Here is a 10,490-nt window from a genome sequence, read left to right on the forward strand (position 1 = left end):
CAATTTTCGAGGTGATCTTCGCCAAATTTTGGGAAGACATAGCAGTTGCTCCTTTAAGGCCAAAATTTGGTCAGTGAGTGACTGACACTTAGTCAGGTTCTCCAGAAAGTTTGGTTTGCCGTCCATTATGTAACAATAAAGACAATTAGATTACTGGGAAGATTGATAAGTTAAGTAAATTCAGTTATAACTTCTTAACATATACTACTGAAAATACTCTTGAAGAGGGATGAAATAGTATATTTGTCTAGAATATAGTGACGTTGGAACTGTTTAGTGAGATGTATACCTGGATATACCTGGATGAGGTTTCAGGGGTCAATGAACACATGGTTTGGTCCATGACCAGGCCTCATGGTGGATCAGGACCTGATCATCCACGCTGTCACTGCTACCAACATGTAAACCGACATTTGAGCCACAGTGAATGTGGTCATAGTTTGTTTAGAGTGTAGAGGCGACAGTAGTAATAATTTTGTCTAGTGTGAAGTGGCGATCGTTAAAGCTACTGTTTAGTGGTCATAGTTTTATATAATGTTGAGTGGTCATTAGTTTTATATATTATGTAATGGTGATAGTTTTGTATAGTTATGATAGTTTTCTCTAGTGTGATGTGATAGTTGTGATAAATGAAAAGTGGTGATAGTTATGTCTAGTGTACAGTATTGATAGTGTTATCTAGTGTGTTAAGAGGGACATCTGTAGCTCTGTTACCAAACTGAATGAAGTAGGTTTTGTCAATGTTTAGTGTAAGTTTGTTAGTCCTCATCCAGGTAGATATTTTCTGTAATTCGGTATTTACAGTATTGGCTAGCGTGACTGGGCTCGGGTGAGAGAAGACGTATGTAGTGTCATCTGCAAATAGTGTGGGTTTGAGTAATTGCGAAGCATTTGGTAGGTCATTTATGTATAGGAGAAAGAGAAGAGGGCCAAGGACACTTCCCTGTGGGACACCAACTGTAATTGGTTGTGCAGAAGAGTTTGCCCCATTTGCGTACACATATTGGCTTCTGTTGCTGAGGTATGACTTGAGGTAGTTGAGGGAGTGCCCTCTTATACCATAGTGTGACAATTTTACGTGGAGCAAGTCATGGTCAACTGTATCAAAAGCTTTACGTAAGTCAATGAAGATCCCCAGTGGGACTTCTTTTTTCTCTATTGCAGTGTATATATGTTCTAGCATGTGTATAATAGCATCATTAGTATTTTTATTAGGCCTGAATCCAAATTGGCAGGGGTTGAGTATGTTTTGGGAGATGAGGTAGGAGTAGATTCGTTTATGAATTAATTTTTCGAAGATTTTTGAGAGAGGGTGTAAGTTGGATATTGGCCTATAGTTATTCAACTCTGTTTGGTCTCCTCCTTTGTGGATCGGGGTGACCCTTGCTATTTTGAGTACTGTAGGGAAGGTGGAGGATTCAATGGATTTGTTAAAGAGTGTTGCAATGATTGGTGATAGCACTTGTGACACTTTTTTGTATATAAAGGGTGGTAAGGTATTTAAATCTCCTGCCTTGTTTTTTAGTGCGTTGATAATAAGGGAGACTTCGTATGGGTTAGTCGGAGCTAGGAACAGTGTGTTCGGGTAGTTGCCAGTGAGGTAGTCATTTGGTGGGGTATCTGAGCTTGGGATTTTATTGGCAAGGTTTTGTCCTATAGTGGAGAAGAAATCATTGAGTCTGTTTGCTGTTTCTGTTGGTGGGAGTTGGGGTTCATCTGATTTTGCTAATTTTATTTCGCTATTTCGTGATATCTTTTTTGTTCCCAGAATTTCTGATAGGGTTTTCCAGGTCTTTTTTATATCACCTCGTAAGTTGGATAATCTGTTCTCATAATACAATTTTTTTGCCCTTCTTATCAGGCTGGTTAGGATTGACGAGTAACGTTTTGTTTGGTCTCTGGTTATGTGACCCATTCTGTACTGTTTTTCATATTGGTGTTTTGTATTTATGGATTTGAGAATGCTGGGTGTTAGCCAGGGACTGTTCAGTCTCTTAGCTGTCATCTGTTTAGTTTTTTTAGGGCAGTGCTTGTTATAGAGGTATTGGGTCTTTTTTAGAAAATTATTAATACATTCGTCAATATCTGTATAGATTTCTAGCTCAGTGTGCCAGTCAATGTTTGCTACTGCTGTTGTGAAGTTATTAATGGCTGCCTCATTGTGAAGTCTGAAGGTGACTTTAGTAGTGTCTTGGGGTATTTACGAAGAGTTGTTATGAGGAAAGTAGGGTAGTGGTCTGTGGTATTATCTGTAATTATGCCTGATTTTAAAGGGGATATGGTGTTGGTCCAGATGTGGTCAAGTAGGGAAACACTAGTCTCTGTAACTCTTGTAGGTTTTGTTACTGTTGGTAGCAACATGCAGTTACTCATTGTGTTTGTGAATTCAGTAACGTGTGGGTCCTGGTCTTGCAGGAGATTTATATTGAAGTCACCTGAGAGTAGTAAGTGATCTTTGTTCATGCGTGCATCAGTTATCATACTTCCTAGGTTTTGACTAAATTGGCTAATGTTTGACTGTGGAACTCTGTAGATGTTTATCAATGTGAGAGGTTTTTGTAGGTATTTGGATTTGAATTTAGCTATTATATATTCCCCATGTTCATCCCTTGTGCAAGTATTAGTGATACATTCTAGTTGGTCTGAGTAGTATATAGCTGTGCCACCCCCTTGTTGGTCTGGCCTACAGTTGTGTATGGCTGTGTAACCAGGAATGGCATAGACATCTGTAGTATCAGGCTTTAGCCAGGTTTCAGTTAGTGTAATGATGGACATATTGGCATGCAAGGAATTTAGTAATGCTATGAGGTCATCGTAATGCTTGCTTAAAGATCTGATATTGTAGTTAAAGATAGTTATGTTGTTGTTGGCTCTGAGAAGTGCCTTTGATTGTTCTGCTGTGTAGTAATTACAGTAACTGTTTGATTCATTTAAGTCATTAAATTAACCCTTTCAGGGTCCGTCCCGTAGATCTACGGCTTTACGTTCAGGGTCCAAACCGTAGATCTACGCCATGAGCTCAGCTCACTCTGATAAACTGTGAGTGGTACATTTGGGCCTAGATATGAGAGAATACATCTATGTGGTATGTGTGCACCACATAAAACAGATCCTGCAGCACACTGTGTATAATGAGAGAAAAAAAATGAAATCATGATTTTTCGATTAAAACAGCAACTTTGCAGTGTTTTTTCGTATGTTTTTTATAGTTGTATTTGCGATTTCTTGGTCTCATTTGATAGAATGGAAGACATATTACAGAAATAGAGATGATTTTGATTGGTTTTAGCACTGGAAATGGCTTGAAACTGAGCTCAAAGTAGCGGAAATGTTAAATTTTTGCCGATATTCAAGAGTAAACAAACGACCTCACACGTCTAATACACGTCAGCTGGTGGGTCTAATATACATTCACAAATATGGTGATGATATTTATACAATTATTACAGTATTGCATAACAGTAAATCTTCTATTTTTTGGTGTGAATAAAAATTCATTATGTGAATAAAAAATCAAAATGGAATTTATTTGTAAAGCCTCAAAACATAACTAATGAACAGAGGAAATGTTAGTTTAGTGCCAGGAATGCCTACATTGTTTATTCTGGACCCTATTTTGAAATTGGAATATTTTGAACTTTGTGTTAAATTGGCCAAATTAACAATTTCCGATCACTTTATTTTGTAGTTGAAACAGTTGACTTGGCGATTTCTTGTGCTCAATCGATAGAATAGAAGTAATACTAGTGAAATAGCTAAGAATTTGGTTGATTGGAATAATGTAATTGGCCTAAAATGGGAGTCAAAGTCGGCAAAATCGCCGATTCGTAAATATCGCTGACACATCAAAATTCGCGAGAGCATAATTTCGTCAATTTTCCACCAAATTTCGTACTTTTTGTTTTATTACCTTCACAAAAAGATTCTCTACGATTTCATAAGAAAAAATAACAAATTTTTTTTTTGAAAATTCTTGGACACTGGTGCGTGACTCCAGATTTGGGCCTTGGACCCTGAAAGGGTTAATAATGTAAAATAATGTTGCTGGCTCTGAAGATTGTAGTAATTTTTTAAGTCATTAAATTGAATCTATAGTTAGAATTAAGTATAAAACAAAATTCTAAAGCTAAAAAATAGCACCTGAATTATTTAACAAAAATAAGCTAAGGTAGGAGACAATATAAAAGGGACTAAAATAATTTGTGGTGAACAAATAAAGTGATGATCAAATAATGGAGCTTGGGAATATGATAGTAGGTAGTACTTTAAAGGTAATTCTTTAAAGTTAGAATTATAATATAAAATTATAATATAAAAGGGACTAATATAAGTTGTGGTGAACAATAAAGTGGTAATCAAATAAATGAGCTTTGGAATATAATGGCAAAATAGTGAACTTATTACACTTTAGCACCTGAGAATAGAACCTTGATTATTTTAACAATTGTGAATATATGAACTAGGGTAGTTATATAAAGCTAAAATAAAGGAGAAAATATATAAGGGACTAAAATTAAGTAATGGTAAACAAAGTTAAATGGACAGATAGTCACTATGAAATAATATTGGTTTAGGAGTAAGATCTGATTTGTAATATTAAATAAGTTGAGCAGTTTATTGCACAATAAAAAGTAAAAAAAAAATGAGGTAGTTGGTACTAGCTAGCAAAAGATAGTTTTGGTACTTGCAAAAAAGTAATTGGAATATACACTAATTGCACACACAATAAAAAGTGACTAAAAAAACAAGTAGTGGTAAACAAAATTAAATGGACAGGTAAGAATAATGAATAATATTAATTTGGAGTAAGATTTGACTTGTAACTTAAAATTATGAGCAATTAATAGCAGTAAGAAAGAAGTATAAAGTATTGGAGGTAGTTGGCATTAGCTAGTGATGAAAAATAATAAAAATAATAATGCACAATATAATAGTAACGTACACTATATGCACCACACGTATATATGTATTAAGGGCACTTATCTAATCTGTTACAGAAATGTCAGCTTTTCTAAGGAAGGTAGAGAAATCATGTTCGTTTGAGATGGTATATTGTTGTCCTGTTGATGTTTTCCTTACTAGTATTTTCCCATCTCGCGTGAAACACTGATGTATTTTGTTTTCCTGTTTAAGTTTTCTCAGCCTGAACAGAAGGTTTTGACGTTTTTTTGTTAGACACTCATTTATGTACACTCCATTTTTCATTGTAATTGCTGATTTAATTAGGTCCTTTCTTTTATCGTATGAATGAAGTCGGATCATTATACTGTGTTTACTTCCTGGTTTTCCTAGCAAACGTGTTTCTTTGATTTCATTGTTTTGCACGATGACTTGTACGTGGTCCTGTATTATCCTGACAGCAGTTTCTTTGCACTGTGCTTGGGTTATGTCACTTGGAATGTGTGGACTGTTTATTATAACTGCATCAGACAACTTATCTTGTTCAGTTTTGTCGTCTTGGAAATCAAGGTATTCATTTAGTCGAGTGTGCATGTTCTGATTCCAGTCCTTGATTGCTTCTTCAACCTTCATATTTATTGTAGTTATTTGCTCAGTGTGACTGGCTATAGCTGCTTTCAGAGTATTTTCTGTGTCAACACTTCCCGATGTAATCTTCTCTTCAAGGTTTTGGATCTTGTTCTCGAGGTTGGTTATCTTGGATTCTCGTCGCTCGAGTGTTGCTTTGATATCTTTGATTTCGTTTTCTAGAGCAACGATGTAGTCCTTGATATTGTCAGGAATAATCATACCTGAGTAATCATGGGTGAATCCTTTGAAGGGAGTGGAGTTGGAGGGGGAGTCAGCCATGTTTGTTGTTGTTGTTGTTCCCTGGGTGGCGGCGGTGAGGGGGGTTGATGATACACCGGCGTCCTGCTGGGTAGACAAGTTGAGTTCTAGGGTCCTTGCTGTTATTCTTTTATTACTGATGTTGTTTCTTCTGCGATATCCTTTCATAGTATCACTGAAGTAGATACTGTGTAGCAATGGAGAAGGCTTGTTTTCTCGGAGCTTGGGTTAAGTGGTTGTCTGGCAGCGGAGGCAGTGTTTGGGTTAGCAGGGCTGTCTTCCTTAGATCTTCTAATTTTGTCAAGATTTGGGTTACATTCTTAGTATTCTTGGGTCATTTTGTGGTCTACGTGGGTTCATGTAGTTGAACTTTCACTTAGGCCATCACAAGTTTTGATGAGCGATGATCTTTTTTGAGGAAGAAGAGCTGGTAGGATGCCGAGGGAATTAAATCTTCTGCTGCCGCTTTAAATGTAAAGTAGGGATGAAAGGGAATCTTATCTAGAGAAGACTCTAGATAAGATTCCCTTTCATCCCTACTTTACATTTAAAGATATTGTAGGATTTCTAGTTATATTTATAATCCTAGTCCTCCTAACTCTTTTAAATCCATACCTCCTTGGGGATCCTGATAATTTTATTCCAGCTAACCCTCTGGTTACACCAGTACATATTCAACCTGAATGATATTTTCTGTTTGCATACGCTATTCTTCGATCTATTCCAAATAAATTAGGTGGAGTTATCGCTTTGGTTTTATCAGTAGCAATCCTTTGATTTCTTCCATTTACCTCGTTATCAAAATTTCAAGGTCTAACTTTTTATCCTTTGAACCAACTTCTATTTTGAACTCTTATCTCCACAATCATTTTATTGACATGGATTGGGTCTCGACCTGTAGAAGATCTTTATATCTTTACAGGACAATCTCTAACTATTATTTATTTTTCTTATTATATTACTAACAATTTAATTACCCTTTTAACAGATTTACTCCTAGAGTTGTTATTTAGTTTATTTAAAACAAATGTTTTGAAAGCATTTAAAGGAAGATTTTTCCAATACCCACCAATATATAAATTTAGTTTATACTAAAATTAATTTTACTCATAAAAAAAAAAATTAAAAAATTTAAAGATATGGGAAGAAACCTTTTTCAAGCTATATACATCAATTTATCATATCGCAATCGTGGTAAAGTTCCTCGCACCCAAATAAATATAAATCTAACCATTACCAATTTCATATAAAATCCTAGTCTTAGAACTCTTCCCCCTAAAAATAATAATGTAGATACTCCGCTCATAAACAAAATTCTAACATACTCAGCTATAAAAATTAACACAAAACCTCCTCTTCTATATTCAGTATTAAATCCAGAAACTAATTCGGATTCTCCCTCTGCAAAATCAAAAGGAGTACGATTTATCTCTGCCAAACAAGAACCTAATCAGACCATAGACAATGGGAACGTCAATCAAACAAATCACATTCTTTCTTGATAATATCTTAATTCCATAAACCTAAATCTCCCTACTAAAAAAAACATAAGATAATAAAATTAAAGCCAATCTTACCTCATATGAAATAGTCTGTGCTACAGCACGAAGACTTCCCAACAAAGAATATTTACAATTTGAAGCTCATCCAGCTCTTATTAAAGGATAAACACCTAATCTTAAACAACACAAAAAAATAATACACCTATATCAAAATTTACTAATCCTAAATCATACGGAATCACCCTTCACAAAATTAAAGCAACAAATAAACCAAATACCGGCGATAAATAATAAGGTAAAAAATTAGATATTACTGGCGAATTCTGCTCTTTTATAAACAATTTTACAGCATCCGAAAAGGGCTGAAGTAATCCTAAAATACCTAGCTTATTTGGACCTTTACGAATTTGAATGTAACCTAAAATTTTACGCTCCAGAAGAGTCACAAATGCCACTCCAACTAATACACAAACCATCAACATTAAATATCTCACAGTTGTAACAATCACAGCATTATTCCCAATGCTTTTACTTATAGAATATTTTCTATATAATTAAATTCTAAATCTAACGCATATTTTCTGCCAAAGTAAATTTAATTCTAGGTGCACCTTCCGGTACACCTACTATGTTACAACTTATTCCACCTTAAATGGAAGCGACGGGCAATATGTACATATTTTAGTTCTTATATCACACTAACTTACTAAATTGTGTATTACAATTAAATCCTCCTTCACAGAAACTATTCAATCACTAATACGTAATAAATAAATTTTATTGTAACCCATTTCTTCTCACCCATAAACTGCACCTTGATCTAATATACTTTAACTTCTTAAATTTCAATAACTTCCCCAATAAAGGTTATCTAATAATGATGGTATACAAACTGTTAAACAAGAGTAAGTAAGATTCTTCGTGTTGTATCATTTACAGAACAGGTTCCTCTAACAAGACTAAAATACCGCCAAATTCTTTGAATTTAAAGACCATATCTACTAATATTCAAGTCTTATTTTTACCTTTTAAGTATAGCAGGGTATCTAATCCTGGTTTATGTCTTAATTTTCTGGCCCCTTCCCCTTTATAATTCAACTTCCATTTATTTTCAATAAACCAATTTCACCTTTTATTGTTATAAATCTCAATTTACCTTTAAATATAAGAATAACCTAAACTAAAATACTTTTACTAAACTTTTAAGTCTAACCGCGATTGCTGGCACAAAATTTCATCAAGCTTTTTATAATTTACTAAATAAAATCCTAATCCAATATTTAATCTTCCGTACTGCGAATAACAAAACTATGATTGTATCATAAATTATCTTTATTTTTTCATTCTCTACTCACTAGGATATGCATATACACTAATTATAAAATAAAACTTCAACCAAGAATCAAACTTTAAGCTTTTCCCAACCTATTAAAGTAAACAGTTATCCCCAATTCTACATTTAATCTTCTAAGAATACTACTTAAATTAAATATTAATTACAGCTAATTCACTATAATTCTAACTTCCTACAATAAGTATAGTGCCTGATAAAAAGGACAGTTTTGATAGAACTGCTCATGTAGTATTGCTACCTATATTATGAAAATTTATTTTTCCCTAAGCTTTAGTAATCTCTACATCTTCAAATTTGCAATTTAACGTCTTTTTTCCACTATAAAGCCTAACGCAATGATGGTTTTTTTCAACAAATCATAAAGATATTGGTACCTTGTACTTTGTGTTTGGAGCTTGATCTGGTATAGTAGGTACCTCACTAAGATTGATTATTCGATCCGAACTAGGTCAACCAGGAAGACTAATTAGAGATGATCAAATTTATAATGCAATTGTTACAGCCCACGCCTTCGTAATAATTTTCTTCATAGTTATACCGATTATGATTGGAGGTTTTGGAAACTGATTAGTTCCACTTATACTTGGAGCACCTGATATAGCCTTCCCTCGAATAAATAATATAAGATTTTGACTTCTACCATTTTCTCTCACTCTCCTTCTTACAAGAGGAATAGTAGAAAGGGGTGTTGGAACCGGATGAACAGTTTACCCTCCTCTAGCAGCATCAATCGCTCATGCGGGAGCATCAGTTGATCTCGGAATCTTCTCCCTTCATCTAGCTGGAGTTTCCTCAATTTTAGGAGCTGTAAACTTTATAACTACAGCAATCAACATACGAACAAGGGGAATAACCATAGATCGAATACCTTTATTTGTATGGTCCGTTTTCATTACCGCGGTACTTCTTCTTCTATCCCTTCCCGTTCTAGCAGGAGCAATTACCATACTTCTTACAGATCGAAATTTAAACACTACTTTCTTCGATCCAGCTGGTGGAGGTGACCCTATTCTTTACCAGCACTTATTCTGATTTTTTGGACACCCGAAGTCTACATCTTAATTCTCCCAGCTTTCGGTATAGTTTCACACATTGTTACACAAGAATCAGGCAAAAAAGAAGCATTCGGAACACTAGGAATAATTTATGCCATAACAGCAATTGGGATTCTGAGGTTCCTTGTGTGAGCCCACCACATGTTCACCGTAGGTATAGATGTTGACACCCGAGCATATTTCACATCAGCAACCATAATTATTGCCATCCCTACAGGAATTAAAATCTTCAGGTGATTAAGAACTCTCCAAGGTTCTCAATTCTCATATACGCCTTCACTTCTATGAACCCTAGGATTTATTTTCTTATTTACAGTAGGTGGTTTAACAGGAGTTATTTTAGCAAACTCCTCAATCAACATTATTCTTCATGACACCTACTATGTTGTAGCCTATTTCCATTACGTCCTATCTATAGGAGCCATATTTGGGATTTTTGGAGGCATTGTCCATTGATTTCCCTTGTTTACTGGATTTTCTCTGAACCCTTCGTGATTGAAACCTCATTTCTTTACTATATTTTTAGGAATTAACTTAACTTTTTTTCCCCAGCACTTTCTAGGATTAAATGGCATACCACGACGATATTCGGACTATCCCGATGCTTACGCATCATGAAATATTGTTTCATCAATCGGATCACTTATTTCACTAGTAGCCGTTTTCTGATTCATAATTATTGTTTGAGAAGCTTTAATATCAAAAAGTAATATTTCTTCTCCTTCCTTCCTACCTTCATCCATTGAATGACAGCACCCTTACCCTCCTGCTGATCAGAGATACGCAGAAATT

General features: G+C 34.8%; 1 pseudogene; it reads right to left on the bottom strand.

Annotated features, from left to right (window-relative positions):
• Positions 1 to 6,943: 6,943 nt before the first annotated feature.
• Positions 6,944 to 8,285, bottom strand: LOC138852199 (NADH-ubiquinone oxidoreductase chain 1-like; annotated as a pseudogene).
• Positions 8,286 to 10,490: the final 2,205 nt, after the last annotated feature.

This window comes from Cherax quadricarinatus, unplaced genomic scaffold (genome assembly GCF_038502225.1).
Source record: "Cherax quadricarinatus isolate ZL_2023a unplaced genomic scaffold, ASM3850222v1 Contig4917, whole genome shotgun sequence".
In the NCBI taxonomy this organism is placed as follows: Eukaryota; Metazoa; Arthropoda; class Malacostraca; order Decapoda; family Parastacidae; genus Cherax; species Cherax quadricarinatus.